The 12,921-nt window shown below is 44.5% G+C and overlaps 1 long non-coding RNA gene across 1 annotated transcript in view; it reads left to right on the top strand.

Annotated features, from left to right (window-relative positions):
- Positions 1–12,503, top strand: part of LOC121693143 — a 28,286-nt gene extending 15,783 nt beyond the window's left edge. The window contains exons 2-3 of the long non-coding RNA XR_006025423.1: positions 11,577–11,681; positions 12,309–12,503. This is a non-coding gene — a long non-coding RNA (uncharacterized LOC121693143). The remainder of the gene's footprint in view (positions 1–11,576; positions 11,682–12,308) is intronic.
- The last annotated feature ends 418 nt before the right edge of the window (positions 12,504–12,921 follow it).

A 12,921-nucleotide genomic window follows, 5' to 3' on the forward strand; every position in this document is an offset into this window, starting at 1 on the left:
TTAATCATGTTTCGTGTATTCTAATTATGTTTCCCATTGTAATCGTGCAATTTGTAATGCTTTGCATGGACGTGCGCTGGTGTGCGTTCATGAATGATAGAAAGATGGTGCGTGCACCTGCCAATATGACTGTTGACATGCGCTCTTAAAATAGCATACAGTATGAACAACTCGCCATTGACTTCTGACCAGGTTTAGGTGGTGTATGATAGCGATTTTTAGACAACGCGCCAGGCCCCTCCCTAGGTTGTTAATTGCCACACCCCTGGGCGCAATGTTTAAAAAATAAACGTGCAAAATACCGAATTAAACTTTGCGCGGGTGGAAAACGAACTTTACGCCATGTGCTGGTGCCCAAAATACAGCCCTAGATTTCAGAGAAGTCCATCTGTTTTAGTCGCTAAATCTTTCCTTTGCAGTTGGGGTTTTGTCATTCTAAGAGGGCATCTGTGTTACTGGATTCTTATCTAAAAGAACACAGAGGACAGATTGAGGTTTAGGGGACCTTCATTTGGATTATATTCATTCACAACCCCCTTTAACCCCCATCTTCATCAATAAAAACCCCTCTAACCAAAGATTTTAGTGTAGAGCTCAGGCCTAGTGCTCTAGAATCTTTGCCTGTAACCTTCGTCTTCATCAGCACATCTCTGTTGATGGTGAGTGCAACTTGAGTGGCCCGGTCAGGGAAACCTCTTTATTGGGTCAGGGCAGCTCTCACCAGCTGGAGCAGGCTGTAATTGCCTCTCACTGACAGGCCAGGGCAAAATTATTGACATGACATTGATAATCTTAATTGCAAACAAATTCTCTGGGGTGTGATTTGTCTCCCCGGCACTTTCCCCATGTCCATTAATTTGTTTAAACTGTGGATGGATATTGACCCAGTGTGGAGCTTTATGAAATACAGATGGATACATTAAAGTACTTTACTGTATGCTTTCGTTGGGAGGTTGGAAACAAAAAGGTGTGGGAAGCCACATAATGTAACTGAATGTTTGTTTACCTCAGCAAAAACACATGCATCTACTGTAAAATAAAATGAACAGGTTAGACAGGTTAGGTGCTCTTTGTAGGATGGAGCATTAGATTTTCCAAACCCTGTTCTGTTGCCTCGTGCTTGTCTTTATTAAAAAAGGATTAATGATTTTTAAAGATTTTTAATGAGTTCTTGGCAAATTACCGCTGCCTTTCACAGCAGCAGGCATGCAGTACACACCCTGGCATTTCAGTTATGAACCCTTAGTGGGTTTTCACAAAGGCCAGCAATAAGAGCACCATGGTAGGTGCCAATGGAATAAGTTACTAGAGCAGCTAGCCTCTCGGAGTAACAGAACAAAGCTTAAATTATCGGACCGAAAAAACTCAAAGTGACAGTCACGCATGTCATATTGTCCATCTGCGCAGTGGGTTTTTCAGGAAATCTTTCATAGCAGGATGTTTTTGGTACTTTTTTGGTTTATATTTATACAGAAATAAGACCGCTATTTTCAACAGCCTCTAAAGCTTTTCTGTGTCTAGAGCTTAGAGTTCATGCTGAAGTCCAGAGGGCTTACTGTACACTGTAGCTCAGATAAGTTGCTGGGTAATGCTAAAAACTGCTACATCAGCCTCAGGCTCAAATCTTTCACCCTGTTACATGGTTTATGTGTCGTCCATGAGCCATGTAATATGGTGAGCTGAAAGCCTGGCCTGTTCACCCTATAACTAGAGCTATAGTTAAAACCTCAGAATTGCTTCTGCTTGTGTGAAGTATGTGTTCAGTATGGATGTATTTTCTCTCTCTCTCTCTCTCTCTCTCTCTCTCTCCTCCTTCTCTCTCTCTCTTCAATGAAGCTCCTATGGATGTAGTGAAATGAGTTCTTTGTCAGCTACAAGATGCACATAGACACCTCCTTTTGGCACAACCTTGACAACCCTTGAGATTTACACAAACCAGACAGCTAAAAGGAATTGGATCTTGAGAAACATGACCACTGAACACACACACGGATTCTGCGCATGGAAGAGCTTGCCATGTTCCCCTTTGCCAGCCCCCCCGTCATATGTTCCTGCGAGTGTTTTGACATGCAATAATGTGTGTGTAGTCAGAGGGAGCGGGGCCAGTTGACCTCTAAGCAGCAGGAGCTACCTCAGCACTGCAGGCTGAGGGACTCACCTCTGGCCTCGCTGGACCTCGTCTCAGCAGGCGAGGGGAAGGCTGTGGGGCCAGGCCATAGGAGCTGTGTGACTATGCGGCCCTGTCTTTGCAACCAGATGGCGGCTTGAGATTAGCCATGCCCCATGTGTCGAGAGGACCCTGCCACTAACGTATGTGAGTGCTATAATAGCCTGATCCCAGAATAGGATTTTTTTTATGTTGACTGATGATACAGTTTGACCTCTCATTACAATCACCTTTAGGGCAAATTACCTTATAATGTACATTATAATTGCATGAGGTTTTGGTATTTTGTTTTATCCCATTTCGATCGGATTGGTCTATTGAAGAATTATTTTAGCAATTGGCCACAAATGTTACCAAAGCTTATATTAAAACATGGGGCTCTTAAGAAGAAGAAGATGAGTTCTTAAGAAAATGTCATAATTTTCTGATTTGCAGATACTTGCACTTTATATTTTTCTAATCTGTTTCATGATGAACATCTATGCTATAGTCTATTTATAGAGCCTTAATGTGTTATTTTGTCTACATGTCTACCACTGTGGTACAGCAAATTCTCAGCAGAGTTTTAAGGATTTGACTGATAGACAATCTATAATATTAATTCAACTGTTTTTAAGCCACTCCGGTGTTGCTTTAGCCTTGGGCTATTGTCCTACTGGTAAATAAATCCATCTACAAGCCCTTTCTTTTCTACAAACCATGTAGGTGGTGTGATGCAGCATCCACTTTTTTTCTTATTGATCCAATAGTGCTCAGTTGGACATCAAAAAACATGGATGTTTTCTTGGAAGATTTTCCTCGCTTAAACATTTGAATAACTGTGTCTCTTTAATCTTCATTTCCCGTTTTATTTCACAACCTGACTGATGACCCTTAGGCAGTGGGATTTAGTATATCCAGATGGAGAATTGTATGTAAATCAGTCATAGATAATGCCTTTAGAAAAATAACAGAGCATAAATGTTCCCAACAACATTATCGATTGGGAAGATATGTTATGATGATAAGTATCGTTTGTATTACCTTGTATTGCTTTTGTATGCTTGATTTGAAATGGGAAATGCTCACGAAGGCTGCCCTCTTGGTGATGCTGTTTCTTGTGCACAAAGGTTGCTTTTTTGGTTGTTTTGTTATTTTTGCATTGCTTTGCTTTGGTTGGGCCTTCCGGTTACTGGCAGCACATGTGTTACGGTGAAGGAGGGTCATTATGTATCTTGGGTACAACATGCGGTGCATTTGCGACTGCCGCCAGCCAACTGTGCATTGTGGTTGCATCCTGCGTCATGTTGTGTAATGTTAAATAGGCTTGGTTGTTGATTGTTCATTGGCCACTGCTTTTGCAAGGAAATGTACTTAGCCACTTTTAAGGAGGAGTCTGCGACAGCGTACTAATATAAAATCCTAATTTGCTGCAAGTATCATTTCTGAATCATTTTTATATATAGTTATATGGAGTGTAGAGAGTCAGTCATGCTTTGCACATTCAGAAGCTTTGGTTCATGTCTGTAGTGTGCAAAAATATGCTGTAGAGAAAAGCTAGACCCTCCTGATGGATGAACAGAAGTGGTTTGTTGGCTGAAATGGAGGAGAGTGGGAACTATTGTTTGCATGTGTACGGCCCGGACCCGCAGATGTGTGCGGCGGACCTTAAGCACAACCATATGAAGCGTGGGGTAGGGGGCCAAATTGCTGGAGAGCACGCGTGAGCCCCACTCCAGTGCTAAGGGGAGCCAGCAGAAGCAGCTGCCCTGAAGGAGCAGGAGGCAGGACAAGGTTAATGTACTATGACAGACAGAAGCCAGCAACTCTCTTTAATGTCGTCCCATTAGGATGCCCCCGGTGCAAGCATCTTTTGCATCCTTTAGGAGCCTCTCTGCCAACAACTGGTGGGAGCGAGTGCAGCGCACCAGCTGCCAAACATGACATTTGCTGGCTAGGCCACTGAACCCCAGCAGGTGACATCTGTGTAGCAGCCTTTCATCCCCCTGCCTCAGAATAGCTGGATACCTGTGCCGAGCGGCAGGGCCCCAGAGAGCCCAGATGAATGCACTCAGTCTTTCTCTCCCAGCTGGGCTCCCGATAGCCACGGGCCAGAGCCAGTGTGGCCCGCAGTCCCCCGGCTTCCAGCAGCAACATCTGCACTCTGGGCCCCTCTTTGTGCCCCCCACCACCCTTCCATCCTTCCATCCCTCCACCCCACCCCCCGCTATGTGTTTCATCAGAGGCTGACAGTCTCACACACACACACACACACACACACACAGGCCTTCTGCAGCAATTTCACCAGCCGCCCATAACTGGCACCGCACGGGATTATTACGCTGGCGCGTGGAGTTTGATCAAATATGTATAAACAAGCTGGGATGCATATTAAACAAACAAACATTTGAGAACAAGCTGAATGAGTGTTCATGTGCATGCTGGAAAATGGAGGGGGGGGGGGGGGGGGGGTCGTGAAAACAAAAGTGTACATGTACAAGTGTACAACAGAACACTCATACTGGAATGAAAGAAAATATTGTGTTTTACAATACATACTATTCATACATCTTCTATGTTTGCTCCAGTTTTCCATATCTCTGGTGAACAGTGTTCTATGATGGAACTGCATTCATGTTCTATTGTAACCAAATATCGATGGAATGCATATTGAAATCTTCAATTATCAGTAACTACAATCCTTTTTGCTTCTTAATGTGTCAGTATTTTAACATTTGCTCTACAAAAGTGTCTGGGCCATATTTACTCATCTGGAACAAACTATTTTGTGTGTGTGTGTGTGTGCTGTGCTCTCTTTCACTTATATGCCTATCATCACCCCATCAGTGCATGTTAATTGGTGTGACACAAGAACAGTGGTCCTGTGACTCTAATGTCACTCAATCACTAGTAGTGCCGCGACAGACTTCCCAACAAATTTGGTTTTAATTGGCTACCCACCGTGAACTGACACACACAATTTAATCCAATTCACATCATGTAATCTTTGCACCCAGCCAAATTTATTGTCCATGTTACAAATTGGGTTGTAGGAGCTCTTTGGGGAATCTTACATTATCTCTGCCAACAATAAACTGGTGACTGGTTAGTGAGACGCTGCTGAAATTATCTTGTTGTCACCCGTGTCGTCTGTTTTGTACAACGCAAACATCATTTGGTTTAAACTGGAATATCATGGTGCCAACAAACTCAAGGTCATGGGGTCATCTCATCCATTAAAGGGTCCCCTTCCACTTCTTTGATTATGAGCCTTCCTATGAAGGCTTTGTCTGCTTTCATATAGCAGTCCCTCTAAAAAATTTAGAATTTTAGAAATTATCAAAGTGTTCTGATGGTGTACTTGGAACCTTGAGCTTTTGTTTTTCAAATGCAGACAGAATGACCTTGTTCAAGTTTACGAGTCGATAAAATAAGATACTTTCTCACAACAAGCTTCAAGTGAAAATATACAAACTCAATACAAATATATGAAGATCCAGTGAAGAAGCATAAATGTGGTAGTGCATAGGGTCTGGGGGGAACGGCAGGTGTGTGGGATGGTGGTGGTGGTGGCGATGGTGTTCAAGTCTGCCGGCGAGAGTGCTCCCTCCTCAGCGGCAGATCGGAGGCGCAGCTTTTATCTTCATTAGCGGCTCCACGCTCCTCAGCCACCTCTCCTGCTCGCAAGCCGGGGCCCCGGGGTGGCCAGATGCCACTGCGGGCGACGTGTTTAAAAAAGAGCCCGGGCCCCGCTGTGCTCCTTCCTCCCCCCACCGCCTCCCACCTCCCAGGGTGTGAACCACCACATGGAGCCTGACAAACAGAGCCTGACGACGAGGCCCGTGAAGGCACCTTGTTTGATCTGAGGAGGTGATGGAGGCAGCAGGGAGGGAGGGTGGGTGGAGGTGAGAGGGGGGTGCACCCTCCTTAAGGGTCCACATGTGTTCAGAAAATGTTGGGAGAACATGAGCGTGTGGGAGAGGGAGATAGTGGAGATGGTGGGTGAACAGCTCCTGGTGTCCCTCAAGGAGGCTTTTGATGTGAGTTCTGTAGTTGTGCCAAAAGAAGTGAAGTAGTACTGTTGCAACATTACAAAGAAAGGTGTAACAATGAGCTAGCTTGAGGGTCTGTGTGTGCAATGTGTTTGAAATGATGTCAATTTTGTTGCCTTTCAATATGAACAGCTGTTGCATATGTTTGGAGACTCAACTCAACAAAATCAAGGTTCTGTTTATTTTTGAATATAAAGTGCTTTATAATTGTCCATTTTAGTTGGCAGAAGCCTATGTGAGATGAAATGTTCATTTATTGTAATGCACACGCTTACAAATATTTAAAGAACACAATTCAGCTTTTTAAACATATTTTTGAAAGATGTTTTGTAGACTACTTTGTAGAACATTCAAGGATTCATTGGTCGCATATGATCACATACACAGAAAAGTACACCAGTCATCACTGCAAGTCATCCTGTCCACTCTAGTGAAACTTTACAGCAGGGTGTAGCTAAACATATTACCAAAATACATCAATTAGCAAGTTGAGCTATTTTTTTCAGTGCCACCCCTGGCTGTTGTGTGTTTCCCAGTTAAGTCTTTTGCCTTAAGCGAGTTAGCTTGCTAGTTTTTGATGGGAACTCATTACTAATGCTTCTTAGTACCATCCTGTAAGCTGTTATTTAACTTGATGATCAAATATCTTTAAGTCGCATAGTATAATAATGGTCTCATCTAAGTTCAGTATAGGCCAAACCTAGACAGAGCCCAGAAACATTGTGTTAGAGACAGGCAGAGCAGTCTCACCCTCACCAGTTCTCAAGTCAAGAAAGGGGAGCACAGGCAAGATAGAAGTCATGTTGGAAATTCAAAAGTGCTCTTACTAAATTAAAATCGCTTTCAGTATACTAAAGTACACGAAACTCTGTCAGCTATTACTTCCAAAACACAGAATCTGGCAAACTCTTGACTTGTTGTAATAATATAAGCTACCGCAGCCTGTCCTAGTTAATAAGTTATGGAGTGTTAAATGTGGTGTCAGAGTTTAAATTAATGGCAGTGTGTGACTTCGTCACTCTGGAGTTGCCGTTGTCCAGGACACATCTTGTTTGAGTCAGAGGCCTTGCCCTCTGTTGAAATTAGACCAATCAACTCAGAATTTGCGTCAAGCCTCCCCTCCACTACTAAATCGTTGTGGCCATTGACTTTCAAGAGACATACAATTTTTATATAATGGATCTCCTTAACGGATTTGCTCAGCATACCATTTATTGTATCTTCTAATGCATTTCCACTTTTCACTGTCATGAGATAAGACATGTATTCCCACATGTGTCAGTGCGATATATGTATTATGAAGTGGGACATGGAGAAACTAACTCCTGTGAAATACCAGGAACTGAAAGGATCCTTTGAGAGATTTACCACCACTCCTCAAGTCCAAAGTGAATAGTATAAGACATGTGGTGGCTTCTCATGAGCTGTGGTAGAGCGAACGTTCTCGCTTACTGCCAAGTATCTCCATCCTCTCCCCCTTCTCTCCTTGTTTACTCACAACAGGGTCGCCAGTGGAGCTGCCACATCTGAGCGTGATGGATAAGATGAAAACGACTAGAAGAGCATATGTGTCTCCTCTCTCTGTCTTTCTCTTTCTCTTTCTCTCTCTTACTGTCTAGTTACCCAAAGGTTTGAATTCATAACAGTTAGTACAACTACAGTTAGAATGCACATTTCTAGTGAGAACAGCTGGTGGGGTTGGGGAGATATTGTGTTACGCTGACATAAATCTCCACATTTTTCTAGTGTGCGGGTAGTTCTTTGCGCCGGTGTGTTCGGGAATGCTGGCGCTCCTGGGAAGAGATAGGGGAGATAGCACTGGCGCCTTCAGCAGAGCCTGCTGCGCATTTGATTGTATGTGTTTGTGTGTGTTGGTAAGAGGGGGGGGGGGGGGGGTCATCTTTATCCGAGGCCATTACAAGGAGGATCTGTGCCGTGTGTAGGGGCATGACTCCGCACGGCACTGGGGTATGCTGGAGCGTAGGGAGCGTGCCGCACGGAGAACATGCTGGCTCCCGTCCCTGTAATTATCTGTGCTAAATGACTCTTGTTATTGTTAGCTAAATGGTACAAAGAGGAGGGATTCAAGCCGCAAAGGAAGGGCATCCAAAGCCGAGGCAGGGTCCAGGTGAATGGGAATTATCTAAGAGCTGGAACCAAGTCAAGCGCCCGATCCCCACCTTGGTTTTAAATAACAAACAAGAGTTGGCTGCTAATTGTTAGTACGCCAGCAATCAAAAGGGGGGGGGGGGGGGGTGTTAATGCATGAGACACTGAGGGGTGAAATCATAATCTTTAATTGGTTGGTCCTCCCCTTTCATCACAGAATAAAAGAGAAAGCACGGGACTCACTGGGGAAAACGGGGGAAATGAGAGCACTTTCACAAGATCAAGTTTGACTGAGTCCTTTCACAGCGTAAAGGTCAACATGCTCTGGAGTGACTCAAAGCTTCCTCTCATTCTTGTCATCAGCATAGCCTCCAAACATTGGGGTTTGAGAGGAGGGTTTGAGTTTCATAACAGCTGACAAATGATTATAATGATCATAAAAGTGTTTGTCAACATTCAACAGCTTCAATTTCACTTAATGACAAGTTATAACCATTCAGATGTGGGGAAGGTACACAAGTGCTGTGTACTGGTTTTCTTTATATCACTATATCAAGTAATCACAACTCCTATGCAGCCAACTGTAAATAATACTCTTTGGAAAAACAGAAATTGGCAAAAGAGCCCTTGAGACAGCAACTGAAGTAATGGCACTTATTTTTAACAACGTCAGACCTCATTTCTCTCACGCATAAAGATTCGTTCTGCTGTGAGGCAAAAACAAAATATCCAAGTATATCTAATGTAGCCTACTCTATAGTGCCGATTTAGCGCCCACCTAGAAATCCATACGGCGTAAGGGCATTTCTCATTGTTACATACGATTAAAGGCTTGATTTCCCTACCCTCTGCAATTGTATTGACCACCTCGCATATCACTGTGATCTTTTATTGATGAATCTATTTGTGTGGCTGAGGAAGTTCTGTGGACAGCGGTGAAGCGAGTATGAGTGCCATTAGTAAGGATGACCTAAATTGACATCATGGGACACCATAATCAGTGCCCTTCTTAGAACTACCGAAAGATTGAATATAATATAATCCTCAATGCTGGAAGTGTTTCACTAAGGAAAATGCATTAATAGTATTTATGTTGTATTTCAAGCCATGTGTTTTACATTTCATTTGCTAATGTGTCCAACCTCTTATATAAAGCTTCAGTATGATTTTGTGTCTGTAATTTTGCTAAGGGCGCTTTGTGCTGAGATGTAAATTAAAAGTGGCAGCACTTTTGTACAAACCTAGTAAAGCATCAGGGCCTGCAGTTGCTGTGGGCTCTTTGAGTCCGAGTCCTCTGCACAAACCCCAGCAGCACTGACAAGCCCCACTCCACCGAGGGGCCATTTGGAAGATTAACCAGAATATTTCTCAAGAAAATAAATTAGTCTCTCTGTACACTCTCTCTCGTGTTTCTCTGAGACACACAACAGACATACATAAACACATGCACACACATACACACCACAGTCCCAGGTCTTAATATCTTGACTTGGCTATAAAACCTGGATGTCAGGATTTACGAGCCAGATTCTCTGAACCAGCATTTGCTTGTGGTTACTGGGGACCCCTGTGGGTGGGAACAACGTGAGTTTGGGGTGGCAGCAGGAAGCGCACTCCCCACCTCAACACAGACAAACACACACACACACACACACACTCTGCCATAATCCCCTTGTCTCTCACCAGCGGACGAAGGCAAGGATGCGGGGAGCAGGAGTGGTGCTGGGGGTAAGGGTGGGTGCCATGCGTGTGACTGTTGAAACAGATGATGATAGTGTGTGTGTGTGTGTGTGTGTTTGTGTGTGTGTGTGTGTGTGTGTGTGTGTGTGTGTGTGTGTGTGTGTGTGTGTGTGTGTGTGTATGCCACCTATGTAAACAGCACTCGGCTGTGGGCCTGATGCAGCAGTGATACAACCCTGCCCACAGAGCCAGTGAGTCTAGACTCCAGATGTGCTTGAGCAATGCCATACCAGGGCCAGCTTCAGTCCAGCGGAATATTTCAACCAGATGACAGCTATGTGCTAACAGGACAGGGCCTGCTAAAATAGGGACAGCGCCAGGGCAGAGGAATTTGTTACTCAGGCTTAACCATGATGAGTAGGGAGAGTCGAGTGTACTATATGTTGAAGCTAAAAGCCGAAAAAACAGAAACGTGTTATTTGTGGCGACGCATTCCTCAGACGTCTGACAATATTTAAATGAAAATTGGGCCAGACCTATTGTTGATTTCTAAATGAGGGGGAAAAAAGTCTAGATGAAGTTCATTTCTGGTAGTTCTATTTTCAGTGTTCACTGCGAAAGTCAGATGATTGTAATTTTGTGAAATGGCTAAGCTTTTCTGTTGGGATTAAGGACACCCACAGGATACTGTGCGGACTAAGAGTTTCAACCTGGAGACGTCAACACGAAACCCAGACACAGGGTTGAAAAGTTGAACCTTCTCGAATGCCTCTTAAAGATGAAATATGTTTGCGCAACACAGTAACAGAGAGTGGATGTTGACTTGCACAGAATAGCCGTCTTGACGAACGCTCTTCTGCGTCTTCTGCTTACGTGACTGTGTCATAACCAGCTATTCTGGTAGGTTTGTTAATTGTATGTCACCCACCAGGTGCCATCTGTCTCAGTCCCTCAGTCCCAGAGCCATGTGCGGAGGACTGCCACGTGCTCCAGCATCACTGACCTCCACAGCACCACCCATGATCTAAAACACACTCTTCTGCTCCACACGTCCTCCGCAAGCCTCCGCCAAGCAGCACCTGTTTATTGACATGTTTTCCTAACCTTCGTTCATCACCGGGGCAAGACCACGGAAACACAGTACGCTTGTGATCGTCCGTGTCACAGTTAGAAGCGCTTCACACCCCGCCCCCCCCCCCCCACTCAACTGCAGCAGCGCTTATTTCCACAAAGATAAAGGAGATGTTAGCATATGCATAGGAAACATATCAAAGGTGTTTGTGAGTTTGGCTGAGAGCAGGGCATTCATCACCGCGCATTTAAATGACTTTTTTCCTTCAAACAGACTTGAGGGAGAGGGAAAAAGGAGCAGCGACAGGCGCGACATATTGCGTGACACGAAAAAGCGTCGGTCGCGCATCAGTGCCCCAGTCGCGGTCTCGCCGGCAGGCAGGGTCACCTTCACCTGCGCGTCGCATCAAGCCGGCTCAGCGACGGTGACAAATGAGATGTGGCGCTCTCGAGAACATACCAGCACAGACTTTCACTTATTTATTTATATATTTACTTTATTTTTTATTTTTTTGCAGATGCCGACGCGGGAGGGGTAACTTAGTCCTGGTGCACATGGGGTCACCTTCAGTATGCAAGCGAGACGCTCCGGCCGTCACGGGAGCAAGGGGAACAGGCGAGAGGTAATGAGCCGTTTCCACTCGAGAGAAATAAGACAACACTCTCTCGCACTTTTATGCTGATGGGGAAGAGTGGGGGAATTCAGTGGCAAGGGGGAGAGGAGGACATTTGAATGGGATATCCCCTGTGAGGTGGCGAGGCAGAATGTGTGTGTTGTGGAATATCCAAAAAGTGCCTATTAGCACACGGTTTATTTTAAAAGTATAATTGATGGATGAATCACTGAGATGCCCCAAATGGTTTCAACTGATCACTGGACAGCAGCTTTTTTCATCTTTAGGGTTTAGCTATTTTATTGTCATTATTAATCATCGGTTTAAAGCTGTTGTGACAACTTCAGGGAACTGGTGTTATAGCTTATTGCTATTGGAAAGACATTGCTGAATGTTATTGTTCTCTTTGGTCACAATAGTCAGAGCTGATGTCACGACAACTGCCACTATGCTTCCACTCTCAAATACGCCAGCAAACAATTTTATCGGGCACCCTAAGTCTGCACCGCAAAATCTGTAAATTTTTATTCTGAATATCAGAGACTTAATGTAACAAAAAACACTTTATGGGATCTGGATTGTAAAAGAGGGAAAGTATTTCCTCCTATTGATTTATTGTTAAACATTTCCTAATAGGCAAGGAACTGTGGCTTCCCAAACCACCGGAATCCCACAGCCGCATACTTCATTGACGTCCATGTAACGGCAGCGCACATTCCCCCGCTGCCGACACTGCGAGCCGTGGTGTTGTGATTGCCGCTGGAAGCGCTCAAGTGTCCTGGCGGCCCTGAATTATGATGTATATGTGGTGTGAGTCATTATGCTTTCCCCCTCTGCTTAAATAGAAACACATTAAACCGAGCTGAGCTGCTAGCTCGAGCCATGCCTTGTCATGGAAAAGGAGAAGAGGGGGGGGGGGGGGAATATACAAGCGAAGAGGCCATTATCTTTGCGTTGGAGTGTGCTTCTGAGCCGGGAAAAATGACCCGACATGCCCTTATATGCCAACAGATGTTTATGAAGAGTGTACGTTTTGGAATTGTTTTGCGCGCAACCTGATACAGTGTGATGGTTTGTGTTAATAAGACCTCGGCAGCACTGCTTGCAAACCTCCTTTGACTGTTCCTCATAGGAATCACTGTTAAGTGTATGTTAAGTGTGCCCAATATAAACTGAACCTCCTCATGAACTCCACTGGACCATTACTCCCTAAGACCATGACTGTTGTGTTTCATGATGTTTACGTTTT

Source organism: Alosa sapidissima, chromosome 19 (genome assembly GCF_018492685.1).
Source record: "Alosa sapidissima isolate fAloSap1 chromosome 19, fAloSap1.pri, whole genome shotgun sequence".
In the NCBI taxonomy this organism is placed as follows: domain Eukaryota; kingdom Metazoa; phylum Chordata; class Actinopteri; order Clupeiformes; family Clupeidae; genus Alosa; species Alosa sapidissima.